General features: G+C 37.0%; 1 protein-coding gene across 1 annotated transcript in view; it reads right to left on the bottom strand.

The window, feature by feature from the left end:
• The window catches only part of dnmbp (dynamin binding protein), a 53,292-nt gene extending 44,446 nt beyond the window's left edge, over window positions 1-8,846 (bottom strand). Inside the window, exon 1 of the mRNA XM_067368941.1 lies at window positions 8,528-8,846. The gene's annotated coding sequence lies outside the window, so the exon portion shown is untranslated. The remainder of the gene's footprint in view (window positions 1-8,527) is intronic.
• Between the last annotated feature and the right edge of the window lie 5,914 nt (window positions 8,847-14,760).

Raw genomic sequence — 14,760 nt, 5'->3', positions numbered from 1 at the left:
TCTATATTGTGACTGTTCTGCTGCTTTTTATATAACTGTTGGGTGTTTACAGCACTGCCATTGTGTGTGCCTACAGGCACGTGAGAACTGCCTTCATTTAAATGCATTCATTTCAAAACAGTCCTAGCATGAGGATCATTCTAGATGAGCTCAAATTGATGTGGCCCACTCTTATCTCAGGATGGGAGAAAATACAGTAGATTTGGAACAGATCATGGCTCTGGGTATTCATAATCTCATTCAATAACAACAAGCAATACAGCTAATATGACTTCAATGAAAGACGATATCTATTACAGGATGTGGGCTGGGGCCGAAACTGCCAGTGAGTCAATTACTTGACGGAAATGTTTTTGGTTTAAAGGTAATCTAAAAGTGACAACATAACATCACAAGATCAAGAAACAATTCAAGTGAGCCTTCAAGAGAGAGACATAATTGGAATTATTAGTTGATAAAAATGAAACAAAAAGTAAGCTTGATGCCTTTCTACTCCCAAACTACCTAAGAAGGCAACTTTTTCCATGGTACAGACACAACCATGATTTGATCCAAACAATATGCGGTAAACAACGTAATGGGGAAAATCACACGGTACCCTACTATATTAAATCTTGGCAGGATAACCTCTTATTTTGCAAACTACACAAAATTGATCAATTTGTTCAGCTTGACATACTTTCAAAAGGTATAAATTATAAGACACAATGCAAGAAAAGGCAAAGATATTTTCAATTTCTTGGTTCTACATGATTTTGTTTATCAAAGTAATAGTTATTCAAAAACGACATCATTTAGGAGACATTATGAAGACTACTTTCTATGGTCTTTTCCATCCAATTACAATAAACAGGACAGCCTTCAAGCATCAAAAAGGACACAAAAGCACCATGAAAGACTACAATAGCTTTGTGTGAGAAACAGAATGAAAATCAAGTCATTATTCACTGAAAATGTTGACATCAAATGTCCAATTTATGAACAAATCATTTTTGAGTTTGATCTTTTCAATCAGTTGGGTGATATGGTTCACAAAACTGGTCTGAATGATTTTGAGTTGAACTCACTGACTCAATAGCCGCTTTTCCAGCATTGGGCCGAATGTTTCTAAAGGCCAGAACACACCAAGCCGACGCCGATGAACTAGTGGCGACGAAAGCAGACTGTGGGGTTGGCTCACGTCGGCAGCGTCTGTGTCCAAAGTTGCCCTGATACACCAAACAGACGCTAAACAGCTGACGACCAAGTAGCACGTCAGTTCTGCGCCTGCGTGAGATGAAATGCCTTTCCGAACCAGCAGGTGGAGGTAGCTGAACAGCCAATAAGAATGATCAGATGGCCCGACGGACCGATGAGCTCCGACGCCAATTCAACATTTCGAATCGGCCAAAAAAAGCAAAAAGGACCAAATTCAGCCGACGGTGCGGAACATACTGAGAAAACTTAGTCGGCCGACCAAGAAAAACTGCCCAACAGCCGACCGTCGGGTTGCCTGCCTTAAGAACGTTAAAGAAGGGTTCCAGTTATATTTCCATTTCCATATTTATAGTTTTTTTTTTTTTTTTTTTTGAAGCTTGAAAACTTACGTTTCCATTCAATGTGACTGCATGGAAAGAGCAACTGACACAGACTTAATTTTTACTTTTGTTTTCTACAGAAGAAAGTCATACAAGCTTGAAATGACATGAGGGTGAACAAATAATAACTGAAGAGTCATTTTTGTGATAACTATCACTTTAAAGAAGTATTCTATATCTCCTGTATATTTTCTTTTTATAACTATTTCTGTGTGTTTCTCAATGCTTCTGCTTTGCTTCTCAGTAGGTAAAGACAGTAATTAAAGAAAGCTCTCTCTTTCTCTAACCATTCTTAAATGGCTCTTACATTTCCATTTTTAGAGCCCCCTATCTTCCTCATTCCAATGCTTTCTCTAGGTGCCATGTTTCTAGGCTGACTTCACAAAAATACAAGGGTAGGAGGTGTGTCTTTAGCAGGTCCAAGTGGAGTTTTATGGGGAAATCCAGGGTTCACAAGAGACTATGCATGGGGAACTTTCCCTGCACAAACATTGCCTCTTGAGGAGCACAACCCAGATGGACACAGTTGCTATGGAGATCAAGAGGTTTACAGGCCTGTGTGAGAGAGAACTTTCTGAAATGTCACATTCTCCCAGACACACCTCCCCCCACAAACACAACCTTGAGAGGCTGTTCTTTGTTTACAGGCTATGCAGAAAACAATCTCCAACAGAGCATCTAATGAGGCTACTGGACTACAGCCCACCACTGAGTCTTAAAGCAGATCCAATGATTTGCAAAGAGGATTTTGATTTTTTATTTTTTTTCCCTCCATAGAACATTCAAGAAACCCATGACAAAACTATCAAACAATTGTCAATGAGTCTTTTGAAATGACAAGAAACACCTAAAATGCCACTAAGGAACCCCCTTTTTGACAGCAATGTTTCCTGTTAATGTTTTAATGTTCAGAGCAACATGTCTGCATTAGTGAAATAAGGATCTGAAACAAGTTATTTATACTTTATATGGTGACTAGGGTCAACATTTAACAGAAAAAAACTCACAAGTATAAAGGACATTAAGTGAGCCCTAGGGGTGTGAATCTTTGAGTAAACAGTGAATTTATTCGATTCACAGTTTTTTTTACCCCATTAGATTCAAAAACAACTTGAATTTGTGCTAATTTAATGTTAGGGCTACACAATATATCTTTTCAGCATTGAAATCACGATTTACGCATCTGCGATAATCACGTCGCAGGATGTGCGTTAACAAGTATAGGAATCACAGTTGATCTGTGATCCGTACGGACCAGACACCACGGATGTGATTCACAGATTAATTGCAAAGTTGAACCACCATAAAAGTTTGTATATCCATCACTTTAAACATTCAAGTGAGTTTAAAGCAATCAAGTGCAAGAAGACACAAAAGAAAAGTCAATATGCACTGAGTCGCACAGACAGCACCCGAACACCGAATTCCGTTCTCCTTCTCGTCTTTTTGTGCTTAAACAAACACATACACACAAAATTGTCACTTATGTCATGTGAATGTAAACAACTGAGAAAGAAAATGGATGCATTATATATCATTATATTGGATCTGTGCATTAGCTCTGAAAAGTGACAACAGCCTAATAAAACTGCCGCTGTCCGTGTCATTAACGGGTTAGTTCACTCAAAAATGAAATTTCTGTCATTAAGTACTCACCCTCATGTCGTCCTAAACAAATTAGACCTTTGTTCATCTTCAGAACTCAAATTAAGATCTGAGAAATCTAAGGGTTTCTGAACCACACATGGGCAGCAATGTCATTGCACGTTTGAGGTCCAGAAAGGCATAGAAGACATCGTTAAAATAGTCCACGTGACTACAGTGGTTCAACCATAATGTTATGAAGCCACGAGAATACTTTTTGTGTACAAAAATAATGACTTTTTGGCATTCTGACATAGAATATGGAAGCATTGCACTGCATTCACTACGTCAAAGACGTAGGAGACTGACATAGAAGAGAAGAAATTGTTGAATAAAGTCATTATTTTTGTTTTGTTTTTGTGCACAAAAAGTATTCTCGTCGCTTCGTAACATTAAAGGTGCCGAAGAACAAGTTTTTAAAAGATGTAATATAAGTCTAAGGTGTCCCCTGAATGTGTCTGAATGTGTCTTTTTAACTGCCTATTTTGGGGCATCATTATAAATGCGCCGATTCAGGGTGTGCGGCCCCTTTAATTTTCGTGCTCCACGCCCCAAGAGCTCGCGCTTGCCTTAAACAACATAAAAAAATTTCACACAGCTAATATAACCCTCAAAATGGATCTTTACAAAGTGTTCGTCATGCAACATGTCTAATCGCGTAAGTATAGTATTTATTTGGATGTTTACATTTGATTCTGAATGAGTTTGACAGTATGCTCCGTAGCTAAAGCTAACATTACACACTGTTGTAGAGATTTATAAAGAAAGTTGTGTTTATGAATTATACAGACTGCAAGTGTTTAAAAAATGAAAATAACGACAGTCTTGTCTCCGTGAATATAGTAAGAAACGATGGTAACTTTAACCATATTTAACAGTACATTAGCAACATGCTAACGAAACATTTAGAAAGACAATTTACAAACACCACTAAAAATATCATGATATCATGGATCATGTCAGTTATTATCGCTCCATCTGCCATTTTTTTTTAGACTCACTGTATGTCATTTCCATGTACTGAACTCTTGTTATTCAACTATGCAGAGGTAAATTAAATTTTTGAATCTAGGGCACCTTTAAGGTTGAACCACTGTAGTCACATTGACAATTTAACAATGTCTTTACTACTTTACTTTCTGGGCCTGAAAATGTGCACTGATGTTGCTGCCTATGTGTGGTTCAGAAACCCTCCGATTTCATCAAAATTATCTTAAATGTGTTCCGAAGATGAACGAAGGTCTTACGGGTTTGGAACGACATGAGGGTGAGTAATTAATGACAGAATTTTCATTTTTGGGTGAACTAACCCTTCAATGTTAATCAAAAGAAAATAACACTGCAAACCAAATTATTCTCGATTCCAAAAACAATGTTTCAAGATCAGCGCATATGAATTGACAGGATTTGTAAGTGATGCATTAAGAATACGAGAAAATCACGCCAAGTGGTCTCCCTCGTCACAGTACCCAGGACAACATTCTTGGTTGTCACAGTCTGACTGACAATCTTCTTCAGTCCAATGCTAGTCTTAATTTGATTTAGGAAACTGAAACTATTCCATATGTACAAACGTACAGTAGTTTACAATGCACCACACATAATATTGCTTTGACGTTGTCATTTTGACAACACAAAGTCATATGTTAGCGCTGACTCATTGAGAGGGTGATCATTTAGATCCATGTGAGGCTGGCTCTGGATACAAGAGCTTCAAACTGGCCATTATAAACACAATAGAAGATCATCCACTGCAGGCCACAACTCATTGTCTTCTCGAAAACCAAAAAGACCACACTGAAATACTTTCCAAAAGGACAGAGAATGTCCAAATGTCACATTCATCTCAGATTCATTTCAATTGTGTTTGGCTTGAATCACCTCTGTTGTGGCGCTGCAAGTAGCACGTATGTAGCAGAGTCACATGACTTGGCTTCAACATGACCTCCTGTACCCTATTCTAACAAGTTCAATCCTTCTTTGAGTCAAAGAGAAGGGGTCATGTGCAATATGAGCAACACAATGTCCCAAGAACACAGCTGGTGTTCTAGACAAATGGCAGCCATCGTTTGTTGTGTGATTATCCACTGAATTTTAATTGTGCACATGACATAAACAAACTGATATCTGATATCAATGACAGTACATGGGCTGAGAGATGCATTGTAAGCTTACTCTTGAGTCGGAGAGTCTCAGGAGACCATAAGTTCTCTCACACAGACGATGTGAAATTGCTATTCCCTGATGATTTAAGATGTCATATTTCCAAAGCAGTGCGAACGTCAGTTGTAGCTGGAAAAGAATGCCAGGAATGTTCCCAACTTTCTTTTCTCTGGGCTACAGTGGTGTGGAGTTAAGTTTCTACAAGTTATGAACATAACCTGGACTCTACAACAAATCTAATCAAAGGACATCTGGTGATAAAGGCAGCCTGTGTAAAATCACAAATATAATGCTGAGAGGCAGGTAACATTTTGCAGGACAGCTGTAGATGATACAAACATGCTATCATGCTGCCACCTCGTATAATGTCAACATAACAGGCTCAAGTGACAAGTATGGACAGGGAATACTATATTAATAATTCAAAACCCTCCAAGTGTAACAAGGAACGTAGTTTCATGTTGGCTTTCTACAACCAGACCTACACGCTGATGCAGCAATTCAAAAATATGATGAAATAGGCGCACTATAACAACATTATAATAACATATACAAACATTATATAATTGCTATAAGAACAGCTTCACATTTGACTGGGATTTAAATGATTTATTCATACTCTGATTCTTGAAATACGGGACCAAACATGACCAGGATCTTTACCTGTCAGTATTTAAAAAAGCATCATATCCACTTTAAAATTAATATAATATAACAAAATAGAATAGAATATATAGTTAATATTAAATTATAAAAAAATATATTAAAAAAAAATTTTTTTTTAATTTTAAGTCATATTAATAGCTAGCAATACTTAAAAAATGGCTAGTGTATTTAATGTCTGTGCGATATGAAAAAATATGGTTATGCTGTCAACCCTATAAGATTTTGTCTTAGTGCGATAATGATGATTCAATACTTGGTTTGTCAATAATAATTTAGACTATTACTGTAGTATAATGCTGCTGACCCACACTGAAGATAAAATTGAGACAAGTAAAGGAATCAGACCTATATTAATTCAAAATAATTACTTAATAAATTATTCATTACTTCGACAAATTATTGAGTACTGAGACAAAAAAATTTTGTAGTCTTTTTTGTCTCAGTACTCAAAGATTTGTGCATATTTTTAATGTCAGTGTCTAATACTGAGAGCTCCACAGAAAGGAAGGCCTAAACCAGTTTCACAGGAACTGAATCTGTCTGAATGACAAACAACACAACAATGTTTGATCACATATGATTACAGAACAGACAAGAGAGTATTACCAATAACCTTCGAGTAAATACAGCACCGTTATACAAGCTAACACCTAAACAAGTTTATTCTGTGCTGATGAATAGCACACATAGTTTGCTTTAGGTGAATGAATAGTGTCCCAAAGCCATGCTATTGCTCCCTCAGCAAGAGAGGCAACTGACAACAGTTGGCATTTGACAGGTGGCAAGAATCAAACCTACAGGCAATAGGCTTGTGGTCCAATAAAACCTATGCTGTTAATGTTCAGCCTGACTGATATATAATTTACCATAGTTGCCATAGATATACCATAGATTTACCATAGTTGCCACTGAGTCACGACATTTGAATGAATGATTCATGTTCTCCAGCAAATGTAAGCACACTTAATGCTGCTCAAAAAGCCATTCTTGCTTAAGTTGTTTTGCTGGTATCCCAATCTGGTTAGAGTTAGACTGGTGTGTTCACTGATTTTGGCAATTTTAAGCTGGTCAGGAAACTTGGTTTTCAACCACAGACATTCAGAAACCAGTTTACCTCCAGCCTGGCCAGAGTGTGGAATCTTACACCAGCAAAACAGCTTAAAATGTTAGTTCACCCAAAAAAAGAAAATGTCATTTATTACTCGCCCTCATGTCGTTCTACACCCGTAAGACCTTTGTTCATCTTCGGAACACAAATTAAGATATTTTGATTAAATCCGATGGCTCAGTGAGGCCTCTATAGACAGCAATGCCATTGTAACTCAAGATCCATAAGGTACTAAAAACATATTTGAAATGAGTTCAGTGGTTCTACCTTAATATTATAAAGCGACGAGAATAGTTTTTGTGTGCCAAAAAAAATAAATAAAAAACGACTTTTCAACAATATAGTGGTATGTCGATTTCAAAACACTGCTTCTGAGCTTTATTAATTGAATCAGTGATTCGGATCTCCTATCAAATGGCTAAATTGCAGAAATCACATGACTTTGGCGTTCGGAATCACTGATCCGATTCGAAAAGCTCCAAAGCAGTGTTTTGAAATTGGCCCATCTCTATATTGTTGAAAAGTTGTGATTTTTTTATTTATTTTTTTGGATGCACAAAAAGTATTCTCGTCGTTTTATAATATTAAAGTAGAACCACTGAACTCACATGAGCTGTTTTAAATGTGTTTTTAGTACCTTTATGGACCTTGAGAGTTACAATGTCATTGCTGTCTATAGAGGTCTCACTGAGCCATCGGATTTTATCAAAAATATCTTAATTTGTGTTCTGAAGATGAACGAAGGTCTTAAGGGTGTAGAACTAAATGAGGGTGAGTAATAAATGACATTATTTTCAATTTTGGGTGAACTAACCCTTTAAGCCAGCTTTTTTATTTTTGTTGTTTTTCTTGTGTATTTGGTTCACTGAAGCATTTCACTGAACGTCCCCTTCACTGAACTACTCGAAGCTTTGAGTATCACGCTCAGACTTGTTTTATTTATGAACAACTCTTAACGAATCAGTTGAGTGAAGATTCAATCAGTGACTCACTCATAAAGACACACAAAGAGTCTCATTGACACCTACAGGCAAGACAGTGTAACCTGTTGAAAGCCAAAGAACGAATCATTTCAAAAGATTCAAAAACAGTTAAAATCCCAACCACTAGCAGCAAATCGTGTTTTCTAACGAAAAAAGGTAAACATATCTACATGTTAAACGTGTTTGGACAAATATATGCCACCAAATTCAAACAAAACTATGCAAATTTATGAAAAAATACCAGTATAATAGATTCAAACAGAAGTTTCAATGCTATAACTGAACCACTCGTTGTTTATCTTCAGTTCTGGGGATCTGGATGTAACCGACGCTACTATTAAAAGAGTAGAAACTTCACAGAGGATTTAATTCAAGACTCCACTCACCTGCGAGACCGCAAACGCCCTCAATGCGGTTAGACAGCTTTGCTGAAAAGACTCGACTAAAAACCGACAGCAAGGGAACTTTCACTATCCAGTGGATGCTCGTGTGCTTTTCCTTTCTGCCATTAACGTTTTATCGCTCAACGTTGCTTAGAAAACAAACATCGGATTAGGGCAACAGGCGTTTCTCCCGCCTGTCATTACTCGGATCACACGCCGCAGTTGATCCGATCCCGATGGTCATCTACGCCACGGCGGGATCAGCTGTCATCCCAACAGAAGACCCAGCAGGCTGATCCTCAACTCCCTCCATGCTGACATCAACATCAACACACCACCCTCTGCTGACACAAACCCCGAGTGCAGGGCTGCCTTCCACATGCCTGAAGAAAATTCATACTAAATCTGTAACACAAGGTATTACTAGTCTGTTGCCTTTTTAATATAAGCACAATAATTTAGACAGTTAGATTAGTATCTCTAATCTGAAAAAAAAAGGATAACGTTGAAGGTATTTTATAGTACTAGGTTGCAGTGACTCTAACGTCACATAAAGCAGCGGTCTGTTACGATTTATGTTCACCCTTTAAATAAAACGTATGTAGGTTACAAAAAAAAAATGTTAAACTTGAATCACTAATCTTTTTAATAATAGATAATGCGTGTTTCTTCAACTATTGACACTTTTGGCGCTGTATAGACTTTTTTTTTTTTTTTTTTTTTTTAAAAGAAACTTTTGTAAAACATGTTCCGCCATTTTTGTCATTTTTCTGGAAGTCATGAACATTTGTCATTTGTTAAACATTAAAAAAATAATAATAATTATATTAAATAAACATTAAAAATATATATCACTAGCAATCTATGTCCTATTTTCACAACTGATTTGCATAATTTGACTAAATTACAGCTGTACACTTTAAAAATTAAAGTGGGCCTGTATTAACTTTACAAAACTTGTTGCGTTAAAAATTACATTTGTTGGAAAATGAAAAAAAAAAAAAAAAAAAAAAAAAAAATATATATATATATATATATATATATATATATATATATATATATATATAAATAAAAATATAGTTAAAGGTGCTACAGAGGATCTTTTCGTCGACTTAGAAACCAAATACGATTGAGACCGCTGCTAAGCAACACACTGTGCGCGGGATCTTGAAAATAGATGTAAACGAACAGCTGGCGCTCTTCATCTGCAGCTATATTTGTGCGGAAAATAACAAAAGACGAAAAACGCGCAGGATATGGGTAAGGTCCTGGCTGGAGAGGCAACATGGACTTTGTTCTCTACAGAGAGAATTTGAGGTGAGTAAACTTTGTTAAATTAATCTATTTTTAGAGTTTGCACTCCGGTGGTGTCGGCCGTTGTTAAGCAACGATAAGCTGCGATCCTCAATGAAGCTTGTTCGACTTGAAACGGCACTGTACAGACCATTAAATTACCACAGAAGTATACTACTACAATCCGACCTCAAAGGGCACTTTCACTTTCGCGATAAAAGGGGCAGGGCTCTTTATATTCTCACATATTGTATCATTAACTGTTAATTTTGAATCCGTATCTTTCCAGATAAATAATATATATACAAAACATGATAAAAAAAAAAGTCTAACTTAGTCATTATCTTTATCACTTGTTGCCCCCCTATCGGCTGGTGCCCCTGGACACTCGCCCAATCCCGTCTATGGATAATCCGGTCCAGTATGTCCAGTAACGTTACCTGACACGTTCAAAGCTTCCGCAATAGCAGCCCAGCTTCTTTCCTTATCGCTTCTATTATGGTATTCCTTTGAAGATATGTTGTATAGACATTAGTACTGTTGCCAGAGTTCAACCAGTTTTTCTTCCATACCGGTTGTCCAATGTGTTTTTATGTTGCAAACTTTTTGCAAACCATTTCGCCGCTTGTTTACAATCGCCTGACACAGTCTCCAAGGAAACAGAGACGTCATCGGTCGCAAATATTATGCTGCCTTCACGTGCTCTCATCGTTATTGTAAAGATGACTTTCCTTGAAAAAAATTGAACGCCTCCCCCCCCCCCCCCCCAGTTCGAAACCTGAATGCGATTTGCTCGTAATCACTACTTTAGAAGTGGGAATTATCAAATTTGAGAAGAATCTTTGTGAGGAAGACTGGCAATGACTGTTTCTAAAATTCTAAAATCGTTAGACACAGCACACTGCACGATTTTAAGCCACAACTGTAAACACCGACTGAACGCAACTGGCTCTGACTCGGCGCGATTGGACATGATCAGTCATGAGTATCAAATTACATTCATAATCGGCCTTACAATTTTTAAATGTGTGCCCGGCTTAAGAACAACCCCCCTCCTTCACAGCTCATTTCGAGGGAACGCCTGCCAAAACTCGTGCACGAGTATTGGAACACGAGTGTTCACCACCGGCATTCGCTGTGTCGTGTTAGTGGATTCGTTATGTCGGACTCACCGCAGGTAACTCATAATCTGCAGTTGTTACTCCTGTCTCCTGACAAAAACATTGCATGTGGCGCCTGTGGAGTGTGGAAAGTTACTGGAGCGCGCAGCTGCGCTCGTCTCTCACAAGGAACGTAATGGCAGTGATTGACAAGCCAGAGGGCCAATCGTTTACACAATGATTGCGTAAACGATTGGCTGATGTTTTTAAGGCCCTACCTCGTGCACAGATGATGTATATTAATATTATTCCTTTCAGTGCACCTAATTAATAGTCTTTTATCAGTTAGTAAAGACAGTTTCAAGTAAAACATTTTTATTGCAAAAATGTATAAAACAAAACATCCTCTTTAGCACCTTTAAATGGTTTATGTAGCTATATTTAATTCTTTGCTTAGACAATCTTAATTGTAAACACATAATTGATACTTTAATGACAGATTTTTTAATTTTAATATTGAATATCTTGGGATATGGTACAGCGATAAAATTATAAAGAAAAGGCATGATTTTGGTTCATGGACTCTGAAAATAAAGATACCCTGCATTTGCTGATATTAGTGGAAAGGACAGAGCAATATTGCTTTATCTAGATTTAGCAATATTATTGCCACAAAGGGAACATAATGTTTTAAGACACAGTTTCAAGCCTTGTCAGACATAATATTATTTTTGCTGTGTCTGCAACAACCACGACTTCCTTATTTAGAGAAACAATGAAAGGAAGCTGCCTTATTTGAAAGGAAGCTGCCATTATTCTGTGCATGTTCTTGTCATGTCCAAAACCTGGACTCAGATCACTTGATTTGGGTTCGCTTTTTAATTCAAGTGTCATCCACTACTAGTGCAAGGGTAGATAACAGTTGCTGTGTGGGTTTCATTGTCGCATTCAGCTCTATGTTGTACGCTGCTCTGACACAACATGCCCACAGCATCTATGAGAAAATGCCAGATCTGTCATATCCTGGAAGAATGAAAGGCTTCTGTTGTCCTCTCCTACTGTGACATTTTCATTGAGAAAGACCATGTGAGCTTGATGCTCTTTGTTGCTATTCATTCTTGTTGATCTATTCATGAACTTTGTGTCATTGGAGCATTCTCATACAATGAAATCCTGTCACTTCATTGTGACTGTTCGGACAGTTTTTTCATGGATTGTAAATGCCAGCTGTTGATCTTCTGATTGGAAGCAGACCCCTAATAGTGGGTATGAATCATCATTTTTCTTGGCACGCCTTTTACACAAAATTTCCTTCAAGTGTTTCCAGTGTCATTGACGGCGTGGCTCTCCAAACATTATTATGAGAAATAAAGTATTGCTCATATTTTCCAGCTGCAGAGCCTTGTGCACAACATTCCTGGAGTACGTTTTCCTTTTTCCTGTTATTCAGAGGGTATTGTTATTCTATTTGTGTGTGTGATAACCAGGAAGAACGTAGGAATACATTTAAATGTTTACAGTATTGTTGATGGATCATTTTATTGGAGCATTCACTGTGATATTAAAAACATGGAATGATCACTTATAATAGATATTCAGTCTGTCTGTCTTTGAATGATTTTGTACTATTCAATAATAGTTTGACAAGCAGTTTCTTAGTTCTTTTGATGTGTTTCCTATTGAAGGAAGTTGGAGTAGGTCATATCGAAGGGGATTTTAGTCCCACTTAATGTATGTAATGTTATTCTGCTCTTACATTTTTTGTTACTGTGTTTTTTTGCTGATTTTAAAATTGCTTTTTTATATTCAATGATTTTCAGTAGAGAAAGAGCAGTGGTCTGACCGTACCACTACAGCACTGACCCCTAGTGTTCCTTTAGGTTAGATAAATATGAGCTTGCTTCCATCTAAGCTTCCAAAGTTAGACAGTTCACTAATACTTGAGTGGAGAATTTAATTTAAGAATGAGATCCTTTCTTACATATGCACTGGAAATATTAATTAGAAACACAATAGCTTATTTGGAAACGCTGTATGCAAGCTTCTCAACAAGAGCTTGCATAATCGAGAGGAGTGTAGTTTGCAGGTGCCCTCGAATGAAAAACTGAATTTATCTTGGCACAGTCAAATAACAAGAGTTCGGTACATGGAAATGACATACAGTGAGTCTCAAACTCCATTGTTTCCTCCTTCTTATATAAATCTCATTTGTTTAAAAGACCTCCGAAGAACAGGCGAATCTCAACATAACACCGACTGTTACGTAACAGTCGGGGTGTACGCCCCCAATATTTGCATATGCCAGCCCATGTTCCCAACATTATGAAAGGCATTAGACAAGGGCAGAACGTCTGGATCTGCACAGGTGAATCATCAGACTAGGTAAGCAAGCAAGAACAATAGCGAAAAATGGCAGATGGAGCAATAATAACTGACATGATCCATGATAACATGATATCTTTAGTGATGTTTGTAAATTGTCTTTCTAAATGTTTCGTTAGCATGTTGCTAATGTACTGTTAAATGTGGTTAAAGTTACCATCGTTTCTTACTGTATTCACGGAGACATGAGCGGTCACTATTTTCATTTTTAAACACTTGCAGTCTGTATAATTTATAAACACAACTTCATTCTTTATAAATCTCTCCAACAGTGTAGCATTAGCCGTTAGCCACGGAGCACAGCCTCAAATTCATTCAGAATCAAATGTAAACAATATAACAGTATACAATACTCACTTAATCTGACGTATGCATGCCGCATGCATGACGAACACTTTGTAAAGATCCATTTGAGGGTTATATTAGCTGTGTAAACTTTGTTTATGCACTGTTCAAGGCAAGCGCGAGCTCTGTGGGTGTGGAGCAGGAGAATTAAAGGGCCAGCGTACCCTGAAACTCATTTATAATGATGCCCCAAAATAGGTAGTTAAAAAAATGAATAAAAAAAAAAATCTATGGGGTATTTTGAGCTGAAACTTCACAGATACATTCAGGGGACACCTTAGACTTATATTACATATTTTTAAAAAAAAGTTCTAGGGCACCTTTAATAGACATAAATAATCAGATGTCAAGATTTTAGTGCATTGAGAAGATGATTTCCAGATAGCAAGAACAATGCAGCCAGGATTGCTCCAGGAAAAAAATAAGGAATTCCAACATATCTGGGCAACTAAAAGCAAAAATTAAGACATTTTTTTTTAAGGGGTCTTTGAATTGTGGTGTATATAATGAAGAAATTCTCACCTATCTACCTATCTATCTGTCCATCCGTCCATACTTAAATGTATCATTCATAGGATAATTGCTCAGCCATGGAGCAATTTACATAGTTGCAGAAAAGCTCTGAAGTCTTTTATGTGATTTTTTGAACCTCTCTATGTGATAATCATTTTAAATTAGAGTTTAGGATGTCCACAGAACATTTCAGTAAATCTTTGCATTCATAGTTTGCAGACAAATGGCCAGTGTTGGGGGTAACGCATTACAAGTAACTTGAGTTACGTAATCAGATTACTTTTTTCAAGTAATTAGTAAAGTAACATTACTTTTTCAATTTACAACAAAATATCTTACTTTGTTTTCACCTTTACTGAGTGACAGCTCTCCTGTCTCCATGTTGAGAAAGTACGTGTTGTGTGTGCTGTGGTTGTGCGTGCTGTGGTACAATAATATGATGGTTATTGTAGTTCTAGACAAAATGTGAACATGCATTTACTCATCAAAAATTGCGGTATTCCGCAAAATTAATAAGAACAGTGAAATACAATCAAAATTATATGCAAACCTGTAATAATTAAATATATTAAATTACACAAATACTTTATGTATTTACTCTCA

This window comes from Chanodichthys erythropterus, chromosome 19, assembly GCF_024489055.1.
Source record: "Chanodichthys erythropterus isolate Z2021 chromosome 19, ASM2448905v1, whole genome shotgun sequence".
Taxonomy (NCBI): domain Eukaryota; kingdom Metazoa; phylum Chordata; class Actinopteri; order Cypriniformes; family Xenocyprididae; genus Chanodichthys; species Chanodichthys erythropterus.
Note: the sequence above shows the minus strand (reverse complement) of the source record. Positions and strands in the feature narration are given on the sequence as shown.